Source organism: Heptranchias perlo, chromosome 20 (assembly GCF_035084215.1).
Source record: "Heptranchias perlo isolate sHepPer1 chromosome 20, sHepPer1.hap1, whole genome shotgun sequence".
NCBI lineage: Eukaryota > Metazoa > Chordata > Chondrichthyes > Hexanchiformes > Hexanchidae > Heptranchias > Heptranchias perlo.
Genome location: NC_090344.1, coordinates 14,198,120 through 14,220,948, shown reverse-complemented (window position 1 = coordinate 14,220,948; position 22,829 = coordinate 14,198,120). Strand labels below are relative to the sequence as shown.

Genomic DNA, 22,829 nt, shown 5'->3' with positions numbered 1-22,829 from the left:
TCTCGGGTCTTGAAATCTTGCAAGAGAAGATCCGACACTAATTAAAAGCACCGGCCACGCTGTGGAATCTCTCATTCTGGGCGAGAGATAAATGCGGTCAATTAACTCCAAGTTAATCTATTTCAGCACTGAAGTGATCTTTAAACAGTAGCTCTGCGAGTAGAATTCAAACCTGGGCAGGAAAACCTCAATTGAATTTTGAGTCCAACGCTTTAAACACTCGGCGACCGCAGCTGTAAACGGCATGTTCATTCAGATAGGATTCCAAATGGACACTTGCCGCTATTAAGAACGCGCGCATTGGTTGTGCAGGGGTCGAATTCTCACCTCTTATGCGGGAGACTTTGGTTCGATTTCCGGCCAATGCAGAATCATTCTCACCAATGAGGAGCTGAGGAATATAAGTATACCATTTCGCCCCTCGAGCCTGTTCCGCAATTCAAACAGATCATGGCTGATATGTGACCGAACTCCATATAATCGCTTTCGCCCCGTATCGCTTAATAACTTCAGTTAACAAAAATCGATCAATCTCAGGTATAAAATTAACAATTCAGTTCGCATCAACTGCCGTTTGCGGAAGAGAGTTCCAAACTTCGACCTTCCTTTGCTTGTAGAGGTGTTTCCCAACTTCACTCCTGAAAGTCCTGACCCTAATGTTTAGGTTCTGTCCCCTAGTCCTGGACACCCCAAACGGCGGAAATAGTTTTTCTCTATCTGCTCCATCAGTTCCCCTAAATATTTTGAAAAGTTCGATCAAATCGGCCCTTAATCTCCTAAATTCGAGGTAAACCCTAGTTTGTGTAATCTCTCCTTTGGGGTCCAGGTAACATTCTAGTAAATCGACGCTGCTCTCCCTCCACAGCCAATATATCCTTCCTAAGGTGCGTTGCCCAGAACTGAATACAGTACTTCAGGTGTGGTCTAACCAGGGCTTTGTATAGCTGTATCATAATGCCTATCCCCTTGTATTCTCGTCCTCCAGATATAAAGACCAACATTCCATTAAAATTTTTGATTATTTTTTGTACGCGTCCATGACATTTTAATGATGTATGTACATGGACACCTAAGTCTTTTTGGACCTCCACAGTTTCGAGCTTTTCACCATTTGGAAAGAACTCTGATCTATCCTTTTCTGTCCAAAATGGATGACCGCACACTTGAATTAATTGATATCGATTTGCCACAATTTTGCCCATTCATTTATTATATTAATGCCTCTCTGTAATTTTATGCTTTCATCTGCACTGCTTACAATGCTGCCCATCTTGGTGTCATCGGCAAACTTGGATATGTGGCTCTCGATCCCGTCATCGAATATCCGCCTGAATTGGGAAAAATCCAAATTCAGCTTCAATCTCCTCATCATCTTGAGACATTTTATTTGCTTCACGTGTGTTGCGCCGACGAAACTTCGGCATTAAATCCACTGGAGCTCAAAAATACTCTGGATAAAATTCAGTTCCACTAACAGCAACACTGAAAAATATCATTTGCCAACTGGTGACTTTTCATTAAAAGGAGCAACACAGAAGGGCTCGTCCGGGATTTGAACCCGGGACCTCTCACATATCACTCAATCAGACGCCCAAAGCGAGAATCATACCCCTAGACCAACGAGCCGCTCTTAGTCTAACCGTGCAACCAGTGTAAAAGTTCGTTGCCTCCCACAGCCGATCGGCCATCCTTTCAGACCACTTCTCTCCATCCAATCTCGTTTTCTATTCGGGTGTACAGCAATATCAAGTTGTACACTAATATTTCCAGTCCCCAATATTAGTCTCCCTTTACCAAATTGGTTTCGAGTGTACGACTTGAGTTATCAAGTAAGACGTTTCAGGATTAGTTGCTCTTAAACTCCGTTGCTTTGGATGACACTGAGAGTTATGTCGAATCACGGCACGCTCTGTTCCCTTTGCATCGCCTCCTAAACATCGAGTTGAATCATGGAAAGGTTACAGCACGGAAAGACGCCATTCGGCCCATCGAGTCGTGTCTGCAAGAGCAATCCTGCTGGAACCATTCCCCCGCCGTTCCCCGAAGCCGTGCAATTTTTTCCTTTCAAGTACTCATCCAGTTCCCCATTGAAGGCCATGATTTAATCTGCCTCCATCACACCCTCGGGCAGTGCATTCCAGATCCCTAACCTCTCGCTGTGTAAAAAAGTTTTTCGTGATGTCACCTTTGGTTATTTTGCCAATCACTTTAAATCTATGTCCTCTGGTTCTTGACCCTTCCGCCAATGGGAACAGTTTCTCTCCATCTTCCATGCCTAGATCCTTCATGATTTTGAATACCTCTATCAAATCTCGACAAAACCGTCTCTGTTCCAAGGAGAACAACCCCAGATTCTCCAGTCTATCCACATAACTAAAGTCCCTCATCCCTGGAATTATTATAGTATTTTTTTCTGCACCTCCTCGAAGGCCTTCACATCTTTCCTGAAGTGCGGTGTCCCGAACCAGACACGATACTTCAGTTGTGTTCGAACCAGTGTGTTATAAAGTTTCATCCTGACTTCCACACTTTTGTAATTTTGTACTCTATGCATCTATTTATAAAGCCCAGGATCTCCCATGCTTTTTAACCGCTTTCTCAACCTGCCCTGCCACATTCAACAATTTCAACACATACACCCCTCTTTATTCCTGTACCGCTTTTACATTTGTGCCCTGGAGTTTATATTGCCTCTCCTCATTCTTCCGACCGAAATGTATCACTTCGCATTTTACTGCGTTAAATTTTATCTGCCACGTCTCCGCCCATGCCACCAGCCTGTCTATGTCCTTTGAAGTCTATCACTATCCTCATCACTGTTTACTACCCTTCCAAGTTTTGTTTCATCTGCAAATTTTGAAATTGTGCCCTGTTCACTCAAGTCCAAGTCATTAATATATATCAAGAAAAGCAGTGATCCCAGCACTGATCCCTGGGGAACACCACTGTGCAACTCTCTCCAGTTCGAAAAACAACCGTTCACCAGTAATCTCTGTTTCCTGCTCTTAGTCAATTCTGCATTCATGTTGTTACTGCCCCCTTTATTCCATGGGCCGCAATCTTGATGATAAGCCCACCATGCGGCACTTTATCAAACACCTTTTGAAAGTCCATATAAACCACATCAACTGGATTGCCCTCATCTCTCCTCTCTGTTACCTCATCAAAAAACTGTTACAGGTTAGTTAAGCACGATTTGCCTTTAATAAATCCGTGCTGGCTTTCCCGAATCAATCCACCCTCGTCCAAGTGACTGTTAATTCTGTCCGGGATTATCGTTTCTAAAAGTTTCCCCACCACTGAGGTTAAACTGACTGGCCTATAGTTGCTGGGTTTATCTGTACACACTTTTTTCAACAAGGGTGTAACCTTTGCAATTCTCCAGTCCTCTGGCACCACGCACATATCTAAGGATGTTGATAGATAATGGCCAGTAACTCCGCAATTTCCACCCTTACTTCCCTCAGCGACCAAGCATGCATCCCATCCGGAGTGGTGGTTTATCTACTTTAAGTACAGCCAGCCGTTCAAGTGCCTCTTCTTTATCAATGTTTAGACCATCCAGTATCTCAACTATACCTTCCGTTGCTGAGACTCTGGCAGCATCTTCTTCCTTGGTAAAGACAAATGTAAAGTACTCATTTGGTACATAGGCCATCCCCTCTGCCTCCATGAGTAGATCTCCTTTATCGTGCCTAATCGGCCCTTTCTACCCGTTTACTGTTTACATGCCTGTAGAAGATTTTTGGATGCACTTTTATGCTGGTCGTCAGTCTATATTCATATTTCTCTTTGCCTCTCATTTCCTTTTTCACTTCCCCTCTGAACTCCCTAAATTCGGCCTGGTGAATGAGCGCATAAAAAAGTTAGCATTTCTTTCAGCCGGAAACAGAAAGTTACTGGTTGATTAATGGCGATCTGAACAAGTATTCGTCTTTTTTTACAGAGTTTAATGAGTTTTGCGAAATTAATACAGTGAACTAATACAGTAAACTATTTTGTAAATGTTGAATTCCTGATCGGGAACCGCCTCAGACCGCGCATTACTGCCCATCCCTGGGAAACAAGATACAATCGAAACTTTGACAACACATCGCAGGTCCCGCTGAAAAGTCACAGCTTGCCAGCTGTCCCGAAATTTGGAGCCTGGACAGGGAGTTAAACGTTGGACCTTCAGCTCACTACTCACTTTAAAAGTCTGATACTCTACCGACTGAGCTACCCAGGCTCGATACTACATAATCTCCCATCGTACATATTCATGGGAGGTCTCTGAATTAACCCTGCAGCCGTCGAACGAGCGTGGGGTCTGTTTGATAAAATTCTCAGCAACGTGTTGAGGAGAATCCTTGTTGCTGTTGAACATGATGCAAGAAATATGAACAGTGAACTCGTGAGTTTACAATTCTTCTTGTTTGTGCTAAATGTCTTGTCATTCGTTAGCACCAATTAAAATAACACTTTACCCAACGGCTCGAAAGCTGAACTTGTCCCACACGGGAGTTGGAAAAGGCCTCACGACCTTTCAGCGTATTAACATCTGTAAGCTGAATAATTTCTCCCGTTACGCAGTGACACCAGGCAGCATATTTCCCTTCCAAATGTTCCCCACACGAAACTTCCAACCGATGAATGTCGGCTTAACGAGAAGAAGAATTGTTTGTTTGGTTCTTTAGATTTCAAGATCTCGGACCGGCCCCATTGCCATCTGAGCTGCCGCTAAAAGCCCACTCCCCCCCTTTGAACAAGTAAACTGGCACCTGCTATTGCAAGACGGTAGGCCAGAGGAACCCAAGTGCCCACATGTGAAAACTAAGAAGTAGAGTGTTGACCTCCATACGTTTGTCCCACAAGGGCGTATTGTAAAAAGGATTGGTTGTTAACAAGATGCGTTATGGAGCGGACCAGTTGTACCTTGAACTCCGGTCAAAATGTTCGGAGTAAAAGGTTTGATTATTGTAAACGACGCTCGAACTCACAACCTGGTCATTTCTGGAGCCCATACTGCTATAAATAAGTGACACACGCTTAACAATTGTGCAACACGAGAGCAGCGAACAACCGACAACATCAGCGCTCCTGCCAAACAGCTTTATTTGCGGTCTCTCAATTATCACTTCGAGATCTTTCTCAAAAAGAAGCCTCCAATCAAGATGCTCTCCGTTACATAACAATTCCTCAATCAAGAGAGTTTTTATCGATCATGACTAAAGCATGTACAATTTCGTCACCTGTTCCTTTTAATGCCCTGGGATGGTAACCATCAGGTCCTGGAGATTTGTCTATCTTTAGCCTAATTATTTTCTCCATTGCCATTATTTTACTAAAACGAATCCCCTTGATTTATTAACAGTTTTCCTCGTGTCTCTGGTATGTTAGCCTCATCCATGTCTGTGACGACCGATGCAAAGTAAAAATTTCGCAACTCTGCCATTTCCTGATTTTCAATTGCAATATCACCTCCATCTGTCTTTCAGCGGCACCCATTACTCCAAGCCTCCCTTCTTTCTCTGAATACACTTGTAAAAACCTTGAGAGTTGTCCTCAATTGCCCTCACAAGTTTTTCTCCTTTTCCCTTTTTGCTCCTCTGAGGATTTTTTAGTTTCAGCACCACAATAAACAACACTTCGCTGTAAAGTTCGGCTCAATAGTTGTTCAATGTCAGAGCGAGAATTGTCTGAATCCCTAATTTATTTAATGTAACAAATACAATCACACGTAATCATCCGTATTTCAACGCACTGATGGATACACAAAGATGAACACAGCGAGAAATTCAGGCAGTATCGGAATGCACAGGTGAACGGACAAGCGAAATGGACAGAGACAAAACGGCCTGAACCCCCAACAGTGAAGTGTCGCTGATAGATATTAGTGCGAGTAGGTGGGGCTGAAGTATCAGCAATTGGCGCTGTGGCTTAGCTGGTTAAAGCATCTGTCCAATAAACAGGAGATCCTGGGTTCAACTCCCAGTAATGCCTTGTACAGCTTATTATTTTACCGAATTTGTGGAATTCAGCGACAAAATAACAATGTGGTGTTCGTATTTGTTCAGGTTTCAGGAGGAAACGGATACGAGAATGACTGTTCACAAACGCCCTTTCATTCCACAGACAGACCTCTCATAGACTGTGTCTGCAACACGTTAATTTAAGGACACGTTCTTGTTTCGGGGCTTGTTGGGGTCGGGGTATAATTCACGATTTGAGGTTCAAAGCCGGAATTCGTCCAAATTTGGACCTCGACTTGTGATCTTGACCTGCGGTACAAACGTTTGCAAATCGGAAAAAGAAGTCCTCATATCGCCCCACCTGAATCTCCAGGTCCAGATAAAATATATCCCAGGATGTTAACAGAAGCAAGGAAGGAAATAGCGGAGGCTCTGACCATCATTTTCCAATCCACCCTGGCAAAAGGTATCGTGCTGGAAGATTTGAGGATTGCTAACGTTGTACCATTGTTTAAAAAGGCAGAAAGGGATAGATCGAGTAAATACAGGCCAGTCGGCCTGAACTCGATGGTGGGCAAGTTATCGAGCACAATTCTGAGGAAAGGTATAAATCGTCATTTAAAAAGGCACGGATTAATCAAGGAGAGTCAGCGTGGATTTGTTTAGGGATGGTCGTTTGAATTGAATTATTTGTGGAGGTATCAAGGAGGATCGATGAGGGTATCGCGATTGATGGAGTCAACATGGATTTTAGCGAGGCTTTTGACAAAGTTCTACATGGCAGATTGGTCAAAAATGTAAAAGCCCATTGGATCCAAGGGACATTGGCAAGTTGAATTCTAAATTGGCTGAGTGGCAGGAAGCAAGCGGTTGTGGTCGACGGGTGCTTTTGTGACTGGAAGACTGTTTCGTGTGGGGTTCCATGCGGCTTCCTACCAGGTCCCTGCTTTTCGTGGTACAGATCATTGATTTGGACTTAAATGTAGGGGGCATGGTTAAGAAATTTGCAGATGATACAAAAATTGGTCCTGTGGTTGATAGTGAGGAGGAAAGCTGTAGACTGCAGGAAGATATCCATAGAGCGGACAGGTGGATAGAAAAGTGGCAAATGCAATTCAATCTGAAGAAGTGTGAGTTCGTTGGGAGGGGGGGGGGGCAAAAAGGCAAGGGAGTACACAACAAATAATGTAATTAATTTGCCATTTACACGCCCATTCTGCAAATTTACTAATGTCTTCCTTTATTTTTCTCATTTTTCCTTTGTATAAATTACAGCTCGCAATTAATTGTCATTCCTAAATTTTGAAATTGCACTTCCGATTCCCGTGTCCAAATCATGAATGTAAATTTTGAACAACAGTGGTCCCAGCACCGATATATTGTGAACAGCCGTGGTCCCAGCGCCGATAAAATGTGAACAACTGTGGTCCCAGGAATTTTGATCTTGAACTGCAGTTGAAACTTTTGCATAAAAGGAAATAACGTCCCCAAATCGTCCCACGTGAATCTCAAACGCTTTGGGAAGAAGTTCAATGGAAACAAACAGGAATTTAAAGGCACCTCAACGACCTGAACTTTCGTTGAATCAATTTTGTTAGACATTACATTCGACCGTGAAATCGTTCTTGACTTTCATCTCACTGAAGAAGAGCGTGGCCGCTTTGCATCTGTGAGCATGTCGGTGGCGTGTTTACATTTGATATTGATCGCTTCCAATTTGTAAAATTCATCAATCGTCAGGGAAAAGAAACCGAGAATCGAATTGCTGAAGTGAAGTGATTGGTGATACAAGCAGATCTGGAAAATGCGCAGTGCAATCGGTCAGGAGTTTTAAATCCACCCTCCAGCCACTCGGCAATCATATTAACTGAGCTTTACTCTGGCCCAGTGTCACCGCACTGAAATCGAGTATTTGTGCGGCATATTTTTCTATATAGTTGCTGGTTTAAGAGTGAAGGCCGGTTTGTTGGATTTTCACTCCTGCAAGTTTCAACCATTCATTTTTCACTGACTGTAGACAGTTGTTATATTGGTCGCTGCAAACTCAAAGTTGAGCCCAGTGAATTATTAGTTAAGCAGGTGACCTCTTCACCTGTTCTCGGCGGTGTTATCTTTTAGCGTGAAAGTTTGATGGTTCGAGGCCTTATTTTACTTTTCCTCAGGATTCATCGCCTCAAAGTTCCAGGGTTTCAACGCATGTTTTGGAAGCAAAAAAATATTCCGGAATCATTGCCAGCTGAGCAGGGCTGATATTCTACCATTTACCCTGCGGACGGAAATCAGGCACATGAATCATATAAAGGAATGGAACATTGGCTTCACGGTAATTACAATTCTTCTTGACAGACAAACCCCCGAAAGGCCCGAAGGGAGGCCGCACTAGCTGCAGGAGAGCTGGTTTGCTGTGACATGGAGATTTCTGTAGTGAGCGAGACCAGATTGTTTCTTTGTTCAGAGAATAAATGTCACACCGTTTATTTTGGAAAAGCAAAATGGTGGGGATTTTTGTCATCGCCCGATGCCTTTCGTGTTGTATCAGAAGTTCCTTGTTGCGTTAGTTTTATCTTGATCGCAGAACCGCTGAGGGCGTTCCTGTGATGAACAGCGACAATTGCCAGTTAATTTTAAATTTAACAACGACTGCATTGAGTTTTTAATCCCATTCTTAAGATGCAGTCTATTAAATGAAGAAATTTCATCACATCAAAGCACAAAAATGTTATTAAAGTTTTGACTGTGTCTCGGTAACCACGTCAGTATCTCCTCCAGTCTCAAATAAAAAGTTATCGGTTGATTAATGATGATTAAAACAGTCATTCAGGTATGAACAGGGTTTAATTATCTTCATGTAATTAATTTAATAAGTTCATAAATCTTGCTAAAGTTGATTTCCTGACCGAGAATCGAAACACGCGCCGGTGGGAGCACTGAATTTTAACCACCAGTTCATCAGGGAGCTCCCAGGATTGCGCACGAGACAAAGTGGAACTGATTACATTTATTTTCCTTTCACTCTTCCGTGACTCATTCAGCTCTGTGTTTATTCTCAGACCTCTTATCTCTCCCTTCTTTTCAGCTTCTGACTGAGGATATTCTTGTCGTCAAATATGAATAACAGAGAATATCTCACAGCCCCGGTATATTTACATTTTCTCTGTACAGTTCCGTACAAAATCAAACTGTACGCAGATACCGACAGTGTTACTCCCTCACCCCCGACAGGAGCAGCAGGAAATGCCAATTTAAACTGTCAGTTGCTTCAAACGATTCACGATGGACCTGCTTTTCCTTGCAGTTTTCCCAGGAGCTGCATTGATTCGGTGCGTGAATTTTGGAAATGGAAACATTTACACCGCTAGCTTGTTGGAGTATTTTACCTCACTTTCCATTTCATGTACATGCCTACTTGCACTTGGTGCTGTCATTGCCTGAACATCACCTTCTGTCGCGATAGTAGTTTGAACAGAAAATGGCATTTTGTGCGAGCAGCTTGTCTGGCCCCAAAATGACATGAATTACAACAGTGGCAAGTAGGAAAGGCCGCGTTGCTCTGCTTGTTCACAGCAAAGAATTTTCAGCGTTTCCTTGTGGTCCAGTGTTTAGGTTTCGGCGCTTTCATCACCGCGACAACGGTTCGATTGTCGGTCTCTCCATCCGCATATTTACTCTACCATTAGTGTACTGTACTCAAATTGTTGATTTTTCACTGTGAGGGCGAAGAGACATAAATGTGTGGACATTAGTTACGAATTCATCAGCTGGGTTGCAGTTTTGCTTCTCCTCCAGTCGCAGTCTTTCCATCTTTACCCTTCTTTGCTGGTTTTGCAGGTTCGATCATCTCAGGCTGTTCAAGGAAGCCTGAGAAATCCATCAGGAGAAAACACAGAGAGTCAAGAAACAGAGACAGGGAGAGATTGAAGTATGGAAACAAATGGTATAAATGTCAAGTTCTGCGAACGAGCAGAATTTAGAATGGAGCTTGGGAGAGATTCCTTCACGTGTCTTGCAATTTTGCAAGAGATCATTGGGCTCCGAATTAAAAGCATCGTTGGCGATGGAGCACCTCTCTGAGGGAGCGAACAAGGTCCGTTCGTTCAAGTTCATACGTATTTGATTATTGAAGAAACTTTAAAAATGAACGCTGCGAACAGGATTCGAACTTGTGCAGGCAAACCCCATTGGATTTCAAGTTCAACGCCTTAACAACTCGGCCATCGCAGCTGCAAAAATACATAATGCACGGCTGTAAATCAGAATGCGTAGGGTTATCACACGAGATCTGTGACACTTTGTTCTCTCAGACAGGTTTCCAACTGGAAACTTCAAGCTTGTTCATGTGCTGACTTTGCTGTCTCGGTGATAGAATTCTCATTTATCACGTGGGAAATCGGAGTTCGAATTCAGGATTATTTTCATTCTCCATTCATAAGATCGCGTGAATTGTGCGACATTCTCCCTCAGCTTCAATCTGCGCACCATTTTGAGACATTTACCTTTCTCCACGTGTGTTGCGTCGAAGCTGGGTTGGAAAATCACATTGCAAGTCCGACGCCTTAATCATTGAGTCATCGCAGCTGCAAGCGACAAATCCGACACGGCTGCAGAAGAGAATGAAGGTTATGACAGGAGAACTCTGAGACTGTATATTCTTTTAGACAGGTTTCGAAATGACCACATACCGCCGGCTGCTGTGCGGACTTTGTTATTTCAGTGATAAAATTCTTGCTTTCTGCGCGGGAGGCCCGGATTCGATCACCGCCCACTGGAGGAGCATTTTCATTCTCCATTCATGAGGTTACGTGAATTGGGATATGTTGACATTCACCTTCAATTTGAACACCATCTTGAGACATTTTCCTTTCTCCATGTGTGTTGCCGTCGACAGAACCTCTGCATTCTGTCCTCCATGCACTGGAATTAAGACAATCCTGCCGACTACACCGCTGACAAGACGTGAGAAGCCAATTAGTGATTTTGAACTAAAAATGGGAACATAGCAGGGCTCGTCTGGGATCTCTCACGCAACAATCAGCAAATACCCAAAGTGAGGATCATTCCCCAAGACCAACGAGCCACTGATAACAGAGGGGTGAAACGAATGCAGAAATCGGTGCCACCCACAGCCGATCGGCCACCATTCTGTCCATCCGATCACTTTTTCTATTCCGATGTCCGGCCATATGAAGTTGCACACTATTACATATCAACAATATTAGCCTCTCTTTACCACATTCGTTTCGAATGTGCGACTTGTATTATTAAGTGCGATTTTGCACAATTAATTGCTCTAAAGCTACATTGTTGTCTGTCTCGGCATCCGCAGATTATCCACTCTACCACAAGTATAACAGTGACTACACTTCAAAAATACTTCATTCGCTGTGTAGCGCTTCGGGACGTCTTGAGGTCGTGAAAAGAGCTTTATAAAGACAAGACTTAGTTTTTATACTGGGCTAAAAGTACTGATGATTTCACTATGAGGACGAAGAGATATCAATATGTGGACATTGGCTATGAATTCATCATCTGGGTTGGTCCTTTACTTTTCCTCCCGTCTCAGTCTTTCGATCTTAACCTTCTCTGCTGGTGTCGCAGGTTCGATGAGCTTTGGCCGTTCAAGGAAATCTGAGAAGTTCATCAGGGGAAAACAGAGAGGGACAGAGACAGGGAGAGAGAGAGAAATAAAAGTGTAGAAAAAAAAAGCCTGAATATCAAGTGAGCAGAATTTGAAATGAAGCTTCAGAGAGATGGAATCATACATTCATAGAATCGTTACTGCACAGAAGGAGGCCATTCGGCCCATTAAGCCTACCCCGGCTCTCTTCAAGAGCAATCCAGTTAGTCCCATTCCCCCGTTCTTTCCCTGTAGACCCGCAAATATTTTTCCTTCAAATAATTATCCAATTCCTTTTAGAAAGTCACGATTAAATCTGCTTCCACCACCCTTTCAGGAGATGCATTCCAGATTATATCCACTCGCTGGTTTAAGAAGTTTTTCCTTTTATCGCCTTTGGTTCTTTTGTCAACCACCGTAAATCTGTGTCCTCTGGTTCTCGACCCTTCCGCCAACGGGAGCAGTTTCTGTTTATTTACTTTATCTAAACCCGTCCTGATTTTGAACACTTCGATCAAATCTCCTCTCAACCTTCCTGCCCTGAGGAGAACAACCCCAGCTTCTCCAGTCTATCCACGTTACTGAAGTCCCTCATCCCTGAAACCATTCCAGTAAATCTTTTCTGCGCCACCCCACAGGCCTTCACATCCTTCCTAAAGTGCGGTGCCCAGAATTGGACACAATTCTCCAGTTGTGGATTATTGTGAAGTTTCCTTCAAGCACCTTGAAACTTTGCAAGACCATTGGGCTCCCAATTAAAAGGCTCTGCCGCGGTGGAGGATCTGTCTGAGAGAAGGAAATGCGGCCCGTTATCTCCAGTTCATATTTATTTGAGCATTGAACAAAACTTTAATCTATAGCGCCTCGAGCAGCATTCCAGTGTTTCACCGAAAGACCCTGTCCAGTTTTAGATCTAACGCCTGAACCACTCGGCCATCACAAGCAGCGAGTGCTCGTAATGCAGGGCTGTAAATCAGAATGCGCAAGGTACTCAGAGGAGATTTGTGAAATTATATGTTGTTTCAAACAGGTTTCCAACTGGACACAGAGAGCCCGATGCCATGAAAACGTTGCTGTTTCACTGGTAGAATTTGCACTTACCACGCGAGGGAACAGGGTTCGTTTTCCCGACCAATTAAGGAGCATTTTTATTCTGCACCTCTGAGATCGCCTGAATTGGGATAAATTCACCTTCAGTTTCAATCTGCACACCGCCGTGAGGCATTTTACTCTCTCCGTGTGTGTTGCGTCGACAAACCGTCTGCATTCTGGCCTCTGGACCTCAAACATGCTCGAGGATTAAATTAATCCTGCTTTCTGCAACGCTGAAAAGATGTGAGAAAGAAATAAGTGAATCTTCACTGGAAATAGTCAAACAGGAGGTTTTTTGGATTTGAACCCCCAACCTCTCACATATCAAACAGTGAAACGCCCAAAATGAAAACCATAATCCGAGAACAAGGAGCGGTCAGTAACACAACCGTTCAACCAGTCGAAAATTTCCCTGCTGCTCACAACCGATCGCCCATTCATTCAGACCGCTTCTGTCCATCGAATCATAGAATGGTGACAGCACAGAAGGAGGCTATTCGGCTCATCGAGCCCGTGGCGGCTTTTAAAGGATCAATCCAATTAGTTCCATTCCCCGGCCCTTTCCTGTTGCTCTGTATTTTTCCACTTCAAATTCCTTTTTTAAGTCACGATTGAATCTGATTCCACCACCCTTTCAAGCAGCGCATTCCAGATCATAAATATTCGCTGCGTAATTAAGCTTTTCCTCATATCGCCTTTTGTTCTTTTGCAATCACCTCAAATCTGTGTCCTCTGGTTCGCGACCATTCCGCCAATTAAAACAGCTTCTCTTTATTTACTTTATCTAAACCCTTCATGATTTTGAACACTTCCAGCAAATCTCCTCTGAACCTTCTCTGCACTAAGGCGAACAACCCCGGCACGAGGCAAATGCGGTCAATTAGCTTCAATTAATTTATTTGATCATTAAATAGACCTTTAAAGACAGGCCTTGTTTTGTGGAAGTGTGAGCTGGTGGTTTAAATCGCTGGTTTCAATGTTTGGGGCGTTTCTCGATTCGAATTTTCCACTGACAGAATTTCTGCAAATATCCATTTTGACTTGATCACAGAAAACCCGATTGTCGTGCGATGGAGCAGAGGATGTGAAAGAAGCTGAAAGTGAAAGTGCAGATATTGGTTTCATCACGGGGACAGGACACGTTTCCACAGGTAAGGAAATCTCACCTTCAGATTCTTTCCAGCAGAGTGTGACAGGTGATCAGAGTGACCGGGCTCTAACGGCGCAATCAGTCCTTATTTGAGTTACAGGCTCAGGAAATACCGGGGTTTTTAATTCGAATCTCAGCAAGATCAAACAATCCGTTTCCTTCTGAACATTTCGACCGGAGTTGAAGGTACAACTGATGTGTTCCAAAATTCATTTAATTATCTGAATTGCCATGTGGTTCCTCCGGACGACGCGGTTGCAAGCGCAGATGAGATGTTTCGTATTACTTGTTTACAGGAGGGAGGCTGCGGTTTTAGAGACACAAACTATGACTTTGATACATCAACAAATCGTGGGATTTAACTGGAGCTTTAAACCAGAGCCAGAGGCCGCTCAGCCAGGATACTTTCCATCCGACACTTCAGGAGCTAGTTTTACAGGAACAGAATTACTGCAAGCAAGAATTCTACCCCTGAAGCACCAATGCTGCCACGGCAGCAGGATGCATGTGTCCAGTTGGAAACCTGTCTGAAGGAGCATGCAGTCTGACAGAGCCGGAAGTCGAGCAGATTGACTTTCGGTCTGAGCAGATGATGAGTCTCCTTCTTGAGAGTGTTTCGCCAATCCAGCTCAGAATGGTTTAAGAATCATGAATTCGGGTGTGACTGGATCCCCTTGTGTAAGATGAAGTGTCGGGGGCAGTTTCACATCCTTGACGGACATCAATGATCCTGTTGCGGTTTTGCTGTAAAATTTAACTTCCCAGCTCCCGAACTAAAATCCAACGCCGTTGCAACTCGAATCCACAACCTTTGAATGGCTTATCAAACAAAACAAGTAGAAGTCCAACACACTCGCCATTGCGTCACAGGGTCAGTTGCCAAAAAATCCCGAATAAAAAGAAAGACGTGTTTCTCCGGTCCAGGGGCAAAGTGACAATGGATGTTATTCAAAAAACTGTCCCCTCGAATCTGTCTTTATATATTTTTTTGTAAAGCTTCGATTTAAAAAGTTATAAAAAGCCGAAATAAATAAAGTAAATTATAAGAATCGAATCCGTGATTAAGGCGTTACAACACACTCGAAGCAACTGAGTTAACCGGCTGTACTGACGGTCCATTGGACATTTTAATTAATTTCTGTACCTGAACGCTCGTTGGTAGCGCTTTCTGTACTTGGACCCCTAAATCTCTCTGCTCCTCCACAGTTCCTAGTTTCTCACCATATAGAAAACATTCTGATTTATCTTTCTTAGATTTAAATTGGATGATCTCGCTCACCCCCCATTGATCTATATTTGCCGCAGTTTTGCCCACTCACTGAATCCATCAATTCCCACTTTTCAACTTCCTGCTTCAATCTTCATGACTTATTGCGTCACCAGAAGGCTGCGTGTTCAAATCACGGGGTAACCGTTACTTTTCGAGCTGATCAGATTCTGGATCGTTCCGGAATGAATATTGCATCTGCTTTTTCTCAATAAACAGAACCTTGCTCTAAAGTCTGCTTCCCTGGTTCTCAAATTTCAGGAAGGCGTCTCATTCCGCCCTCGACTTTTTATTTTGACCTGCGGTTGAAACTTTTGCAAAGATGGAAAAGAAGTCCCCAAATCGCTCCATGTGAATCTTAAACGCTTTGGGAAGAAGTTCAGTGCAAACAGTTAGGAATTTAAAGGCACCTCAATGACCTGCACTTTCTTGGAATGAGTTTTGTTCGCCATTGCATTCGACCGTGAAATCGCTCCCGGCTTTCATCTCACTGAAGTGAAGAGTGTGACCGCGTTCCATCTGTCAGAGTGCAAGTGACGAGTTTGGGGTCGGTATGGGTCGTTTACAACTTTTGAAATCTCACCAAGCAGCAGAGAAAAATAATCTTGGAATCAAATTGTCCCTGTCAGTGATGAATTGAAGTGAATATCGCTCCAAGCAGATCTGGACAACTCGCAGTGCAGCCGCACAGGAGTTCCAAATCCACCTTCTCGCCACTCGGCAATCGCATGAACTGAACTTTACTCTGACCCAGTGTCACCGCGCTGAAATCGAGTATGTCTCGGCCACAGTTTTTCTGAACATCATGGTTACTGGTTTAAGAGGGAAAACTGCCGTCCGCTTCACTGTAAGTGCAAGAGACATCTTTGTAAACACCGAGTCGTGTCACAGACCTGCTCGTCGGACCTGCTCATTTCATCTCATCTCATTTTCAGCAAACCTGAATATCACTGGAATAGAGAATGGCGAATCACAGCTCGATAAATCAATCCTCTCGACCACGAGGGGACGGAGTCTTCCAACATACAGGTGCATAATGGCAAGGTGAGTTTAATGTTCAGGAATAATAGAGCACAGATTTTCACTCGTGCAAACTTCACACACTTTATTTTGGAAAATTAAACTGATAATAGAGAGAGGTTATATTGATCGCTGCAACCTGAATTTTTAGCTCGTTGAATCAGTGGTTCAATTACAAACGTGTGTTGTCTCTGTGGCGCAATCGGTTAGCGCGTTCGGCTGTTAACCGAAAGGTTGGTGGTTCGAGCCCACCCAGGGACGGTAGGGCAACTTTTATCTTCATGGTCTCGCATTTCCTGGTTTCTGATGGTTGTTTTGGCTGCAAAACAAATGCCCGGTTTCGATGGCCAGCTGACCACGGCCGATCTTCCACCATTTCACCTGTGATTGGCTTCGGGGAAATCTGAATTATTCTTGACACACAAGGTCCGAAAGTGGCAGGAGAGCCGCTTCACTCTGACATGGATATTTCTGCAGTGAGCGACACCAGACTGTTTCCACAATGAATGTCACTCCCTTCAATTTTGGAAACGCAAAATTGTATTCACGTTCGGATGGGTTTCAGTTGATTTGTGAGAGATCATGAAAGGATCCTGCAGCGCTGCCTTGGATAATAACAACAGTTCTAAGCCGCATTTCAGTCGCGGCAACAAATCCTCACATCCGAGTATCTGCACCCTTAAATCCGAGTATTTGCACCCTCACACCGGAATATCTGCACCCTTACACCGGAGTATCTGCACCTTTAAATCCGAGAATCTGCACCTTTCCAGCAGAGTATCTGCACCCTCACACCAGAGCTTAATTGTTAATTTGAAACCTGAGACTGATAGATTTTTTCGTTAACCAGTGGTATTAAGGGATACGGAGCGAAGGCGGTTATATGGAACTAGGTCACAGATCAGCCATGATCTCACTGAATTGCGGAACCGGCTCGAGGGGCGAAATGGCGTACTCATCTTCCTAATATGGTGCAAAACACGAAACGTTCATGCATTGTCCGCGAATCGAATCCGTGTCAGAGGCCAGAATTCTATCCCAGAGCCACCAATACTCGTACGTGCACGCACTGCATATGTCCATTTATGTTACTCTCATAGTGATTGAAAGCAGCAATTTGAGTAAACTATACTTATGGTAGAATGTATACTATGCCGATGTCGAGACAGACGATTATGTCGTTTCAGACCAATTCATTTTGCATAGTGTTACTTGATTATTCAAGTCTTACATTCAAAGCAAATTTGATAAAGAGCGAGAAATATTGTTGATATGAAATGATCCGTGTCGAACCTGATATTTCTCTACATCGTGCATCGTAGAAGAAAGCGGGATTGTATGGACAGAGCCTTCTGAAAGGATGGCGGAACGGCTGCATGGCAGCGAAATTTTACAGCGGCTGCACGGCTCTGTTGCTTGTTGGTCTTTGGGTCTGAATGTCGCTCAGGAAGTTCGAATCGTTCAAAATTCAGAATGAGCCCTGTTATGTCCCCATTTTTGGCCAAAAATCACCAATTGGCTTCTTACATCTTTTCAGCAGTGTAGAAGGCAGGTTTGACTTATCTCCAGCAGAGCATGTTTGAGCACCAGAGGAAAGAATGCAGAGGGTTTGTCCACGCAACACAAGCAGACGAAATGAAGATAATCTTTCAAGAAGTTGTAGATTGAAGCCGGCACATGAATTTATCCCAATTCAGACAATCTCATGGGTACAGAACAAAAAAGGTAAAGGATGCTGCATTGGCCTGGAACCAAACCTCTGGTTTCCCGCCGGCAGGCGAGGGTTCCACCATTGAACCACCAATGGACACACGGCTGCAGGCAGCACATGTAGCTTTGGATACATGTCTCGAACATGCAATCTGGCAGAGTTCCTGTGATTACCCTACGCAATCGACTCTACAGTTGCGCGGTGCCCTTTGTGTTAAATTATGGATCAAGCATGGTCGTAAAATTCACTGGGGGCTCGAAACCAACTTACACGACGATTGTGAAACAGTCAAATAAATAAGAGCTGTAATTACCAGGCAGTGTTTACTTCTCTCAGAGGTTAAGGGATAATCCAACCCAATGTTCACCTATGAGATTTCAAGAGTTGAGACAGAATTTCAAAAAAGCTGTACCATAAATTCTGCTCAATCACGGAATTTGGAGATTTATACTATTTTATTTATTTGCATGCATCTCTCTATCGCTGTCTGCGTTTCTTCTCTCTCGTGTTTAACCTTGATGGACTGATCAGGCTTCCTTGAACGGCCAGGTCTGGAAACCGGGGATGGAAAAGACTGTCGGATCTTCAGTCCAATTGTTGGATTTCGGCGGGATGAGCTTTGCTATTTTCCGCCTCCGTTTTCGGAAAATATAAACCCAGATGGGATTTCCACTCCTCGGTCCCTCCACCTTCGGGTAATGGGAATGAACCCGATCTATCACTCGGTCGGAACATCCGTATTCTTATTGCTTAAGTATAAAATTACGGGGTGACAGCTATTTTCAGGACGCATTTTAGAAATTAACACGTAACAGACTTATGCGAAAACTAGAAGCACGTGGAATTAAAGGACCTGTGGTAACGTGGGCACCTAATTGGCTCAGGAATGGGAGGCAGAGAGTCGTGGTGAACGGGTACCCTTATACATTAGGGTCTCTATACTTGAATTATTGTTTCATTTATTGGAGCATAGGAACAGGAATAGGCCATTCAGCCCCTCGAGCCTCCAGGTTAACACACCCTTCCTGAGGTGGGGTGCCCAGAACTGAATGATGTCCTCCAGATGGGGTCTCACCAGAGCTCTGTGCAGCTGTAACATAACTTCCGCCCCTTTCTATTCCAGCCTTCTTGAAATAAACGGGGAGAGTGAGAGTTCAAGAGAGAAAGCGAGAGCGAGCAAGACGAATAGAGACAGACAGACAGACAGACAGATCACTAGGCATTGGAGAATCCGTCGCTGTGTCGATTTCTCAGGAGCTGCTGTGAATCCCAACTGAGCTTTCGAACCACTTGCTCCACCGCAGCAAAAAATCATAAGCAGCAAATGGGTAATGTGAAATCACATAATCGATAGCCGATTTGTGGCGCAATGGGTCGCACGTTGGACTTCCAATTAGCAGTTCCAAAGTTGTGGATTCCAATTTCACTACCGTTGAAGTTCAGGGCTCAATTTTGGTGGTGGGAATGAGAACTTTGCAGCAAAACCACAACAGGATCACGAATGTTCATCAAAGAAGGGAAACAACCCTCTTGCAGCTCCTGAAAATCGCAAGAATTAAAGTATCGTGACTGAGCGGTCTCACCCGCTGGTTTAAAGCTCCAGTTAAATCCCATAATTTGTAGATGGATCAAAATCACGGTTTGTGGCTCCAATTCCGCAGCCTCCTTCCTGTAAACTAATAAAACTAAACATCTCATCTGTTTTTACAACAGCGTAGGCCGGAGGAACCACATGGCTGAACAAATAACTAGATGCATTTTGTAACACACCAATTGCACATTCTACTCCGTTCGAAATGTTCACAAAGAAAAGGATTGGTTGATCTAGATGAGACTCAACTAACAACCTCGGCATTTCCAGACCCTGTACTGTCATATAAGAACCGCGCACTGACTGATCGCGCCGCAAGAGCCCGGTCACTTTGATCACCCGTCCCTCTCTGCTGGAAGGAATATTAAAGAGAGAGGCCCTCACCTGTGGGAACGTGTCCTGTCCCCGTGATGAAAATAATATCTGCACTTTCACTTTCAGCTTCTTTCACATCCTCTGCTCCATCGCACTACATTCGGGTTTTCTGTGAACAGGTCAAAATAAACATTGGCAGAAATTCTAAGAGCAGTGGGATTCAAACCCACGCCTCCATAGAAATTAAATGTAACATCTGAGACCGCGTGGCCGCGCTACCATTATTTCACAGTAACGTTTAAAGAGCTGTTGAATGCACAAATAAATGAATTGAAGCTAATTGACGGCATTTACCCCGTGCTGGGGCTGTTCTCCTTCGAGCAGAGAAGGTTAAGAGGAGATGTGATCGAAGTGTTCAAAATCATGAAGGGTTTAGATAAAGTAAATAAAGAGAAACTGTTCCCATTGACAGAAGGGTCGAGAACCAGAGGACACAGATTTGAGGTGACTGCCAAAAGAACCAAAGGCGACATGAGGAAACATTTCTTTACCCAGCGAGTAGTTATAATCTGGAATGCGCTGCCTGAAAGGATGGTGGAACCAAATTCAATCGTGAATTTCAAAAAAGGAATTGGATAAATACTTGGAGGGAAATAAATGCAGGGCTACCGGGAAGCGGCGCGGGAGTGGGACCAACCGGATCGCTCTTACAATGAGCCGGCACGGGTTCGATGGACCGAATAGCCTCCTTCTGTGCTGTAACCATTTTATGATTGTATGATTCTATTTATTCTCTTTATTTTTTTTGCATGCATTTCTCTATCTCTCCCTGTCTCTGTCTCTTGTGTTGTCTCAGGCTTCCTTGAACGGCGTTGGCTGATCGAACCTGCAAAACCAGCAGAGAAGGGTAAAGAATGACTGAGACGGTAGGAAAAGTAAAGGTGCAACCCAGCTGCTGCAGCCAATGTCCACACAATCATGTCTCTTCGCTCTCAAGTAAGTCACTTTCTTTTCATTTCTCTTCTTTCGTTCTTTTTCTTTCTGCCTCCAGCACCTTTGTCTGTATCCTGTTTTTCTTCTCTCATGTGTCTCTGTTGGATGATCAAAAATTCAGACCCGCCGCTTCTTCCAGCTTTTCCTTCCTTCCACAATCATGACCCATTTCATTGAGACTTTACTGCGGCCTTGCCCACTCTAACATTTACTTTCACATTCTTACGCCTTTATTTTTGCTCGACATCGACCGCTGTTTCTCGGGGGCACATGTCCCGTTCACACCAATGTTCATTTGTGCCTTGAAACCAATCGATACATTTCGATCTCCGTGACTCTTCCAGAGACAAGCACTAAGAAAGCAGGGCTGGCATTCGGAAGGACAGCGGCATACTTTCCCGTGAAATTTCCATGGGGTATCTTGTGACACGGGGGATGTTAACTGAAGAACTGGGTTTTGTTTTCATGGTCGTTGGCGCTTTTCCCCAAGCAGTTGATGTGCGGGAGAGACGGACGGCAGGACATAGCTGCGAATGACGGCTGAAAGATGCAGTTTTGGCAATCTGGGCGGTGCAGTCAAGTCGGAAATGTTCCGCTTGATCTTAATAGGTCTGTGGAAATGGCCGATTGAAAAGGAATGAGGAGAAATGAGAAGAGCGGGAATGGTGAAAAAGTGTCGATTACAGGAGTTTGGCCGTGAGCGAAAGGTCCTTTGAATGTTCGGCGCGGAGGGGATTTTGTTCAGAAACGACACACTTTAAAGCGCGTGGGGAAAGTGAAGTGCGAGCTTTGTCCTTGGGTCAAACTGGGTGTTTTCAGGAAAACAGCCATTGTGAAATCACAAAAATGAAAACAGAAAATGCTTGAAACACTCAGCAGGTCAGGCAGCGCCTGTGCAGAAAGAACCAGAGGGAAGGTTTCAGCCCTCCGAACTTTTTCATCAGAAATGGATAGACTGGTATGTAGAAGAGTAGCTGAACTGTCTAAGATGCTGGTGTCAATCTTTCGATCATGTGGGTTTGAATTCCCCCTCTGCCACATTTGGTGGAACTGTTTATTTTGGCCGCCTCACCTAAAAATCTTCTTTCCAAAGAAATGCGTTTCCGCATTGCTGGCTTACATCTGTTTGCACAAATCAGCAAAGTCTGAATTGCCACCCAAAATGTTTCTTGCACGGAGGTGTTGGGAGTGTAAGGGGTGATCCAGGTGAAGTATCAATCAAAGTGCGCAATGGCCCCCTGGTAAACGAAGTATCTCTTATGGTGAGCATAAGATGAAAGACATGTACCATAATTATGTATTTCTTCTTTGCATCACAGTAGGATTTATTATCAGGGAATGGACATGTGAAGGTCCATTTACGTCATGCTCCGGTCGCTTTGCATCGCCCCTGACACATAGATTCGAATCAGAGAAAGGTTACTGCATGGAAAGAGGCCATTCGGCACATCGAGTCCGTGCCGGCTCTCTGCAAGAGCAATCCAGCTGGACCCCACCGCCCCACCCCGCCCTTTCCCTGTCGCCCTGTATTTTTTTTTCGTTTCAAGTACTTATCCAGTTCCCTGTTGAAGGCCATGATTGAATCTGCCTCCACCACCCCTCGGGCAGTGCATTGCAGATCATAAACACTCGCTGTGTAAAAAAGTTTTTCCTCATGTCACCTTTGGCTCTTTTGCCAAACACCTTAAATCTATGTCCTCTGGTCATTGACCCTTCGGCCAATGGGAACAGTTTCTCTCTATCTGCTCTGTCCAGATCCTTCATGATCCTCGCATCCGTCTCTATTCCAAGGAGAACAACCCCAGCTTCTCCAGTCTATCCATGAAACTAAAGCCCCTCATTCATGGAATCGTTCCAGGAATCACCCACCATCAACATCCTGGTGATCACCATGAACCAGAAAGTTAACTGAACCAGCCATATCAATACTGTGGCGACAAGAGCAGGTCAGAGGTTGGATATTCTGCGCCGAGTTACTCACCACCTGACTCCCCAAAGCCGTCCCACCATCTGCAAGGCGCAAGTCAGGGTTGTAATAGATTACTCATGTGATAGTCACCTACATGAAATATTAACTCTGTTTCTATATCGAAGGATTCTGCCTGACCTGCTGAGGATATCCAGC

The 22,829-nt window shown here is 44.2% G+C and overlaps 4 non-coding genes across 4 annotated transcripts; 2 read left to right on the top strand and 2 right to left on the bottom strand.

Annotated features, from left to right (window-relative positions):
• Positions 1 to 1,537: 1,537 nt before the first annotated feature.
• trnap-ugg (transfer RNA proline (anticodon UGG)) lies at positions 1,538 to 1,626 on the bottom strand. Its single transcript is given in 2 exon segments — positions 1,538 to 1,573; positions 1,591 to 1,626. It is a non-coding gene; the product is annotated as a tRNA-Pro (tRNA).
• Positions 1,627 to 5,908: 4,282 nt separating this feature from the next.
• On the top strand, positions 5,909 to 5,982 carry trnai-aau (transfer RNA isoleucine (anticodon AAU)). The gene has a single exon. It is a non-coding gene; the product is annotated as a tRNA-Ile (tRNA).
• A 4,108-nt stretch (positions 5,983 to 10,090) lies between these two features.
• On the bottom strand, positions 10,091 to 10,172 carry trnas-uga (transfer RNA serine (anticodon UGA)). Its single transcript has one exon. It is a non-coding gene; the product is annotated as a tRNA-Ser (tRNA).
• A 6,109-nt stretch (positions 10,173 to 16,281) lies between these two features.
• On the top strand, positions 16,282 to 16,355 carry trnan-guu (transfer RNA asparagine (anticodon GUU)). Its single transcript has one exon. It is a non-coding gene; the product is annotated as a tRNA-Asn (tRNA).
• Positions 16,356 to 22,829: the final 6,474 nt, after the last annotated feature.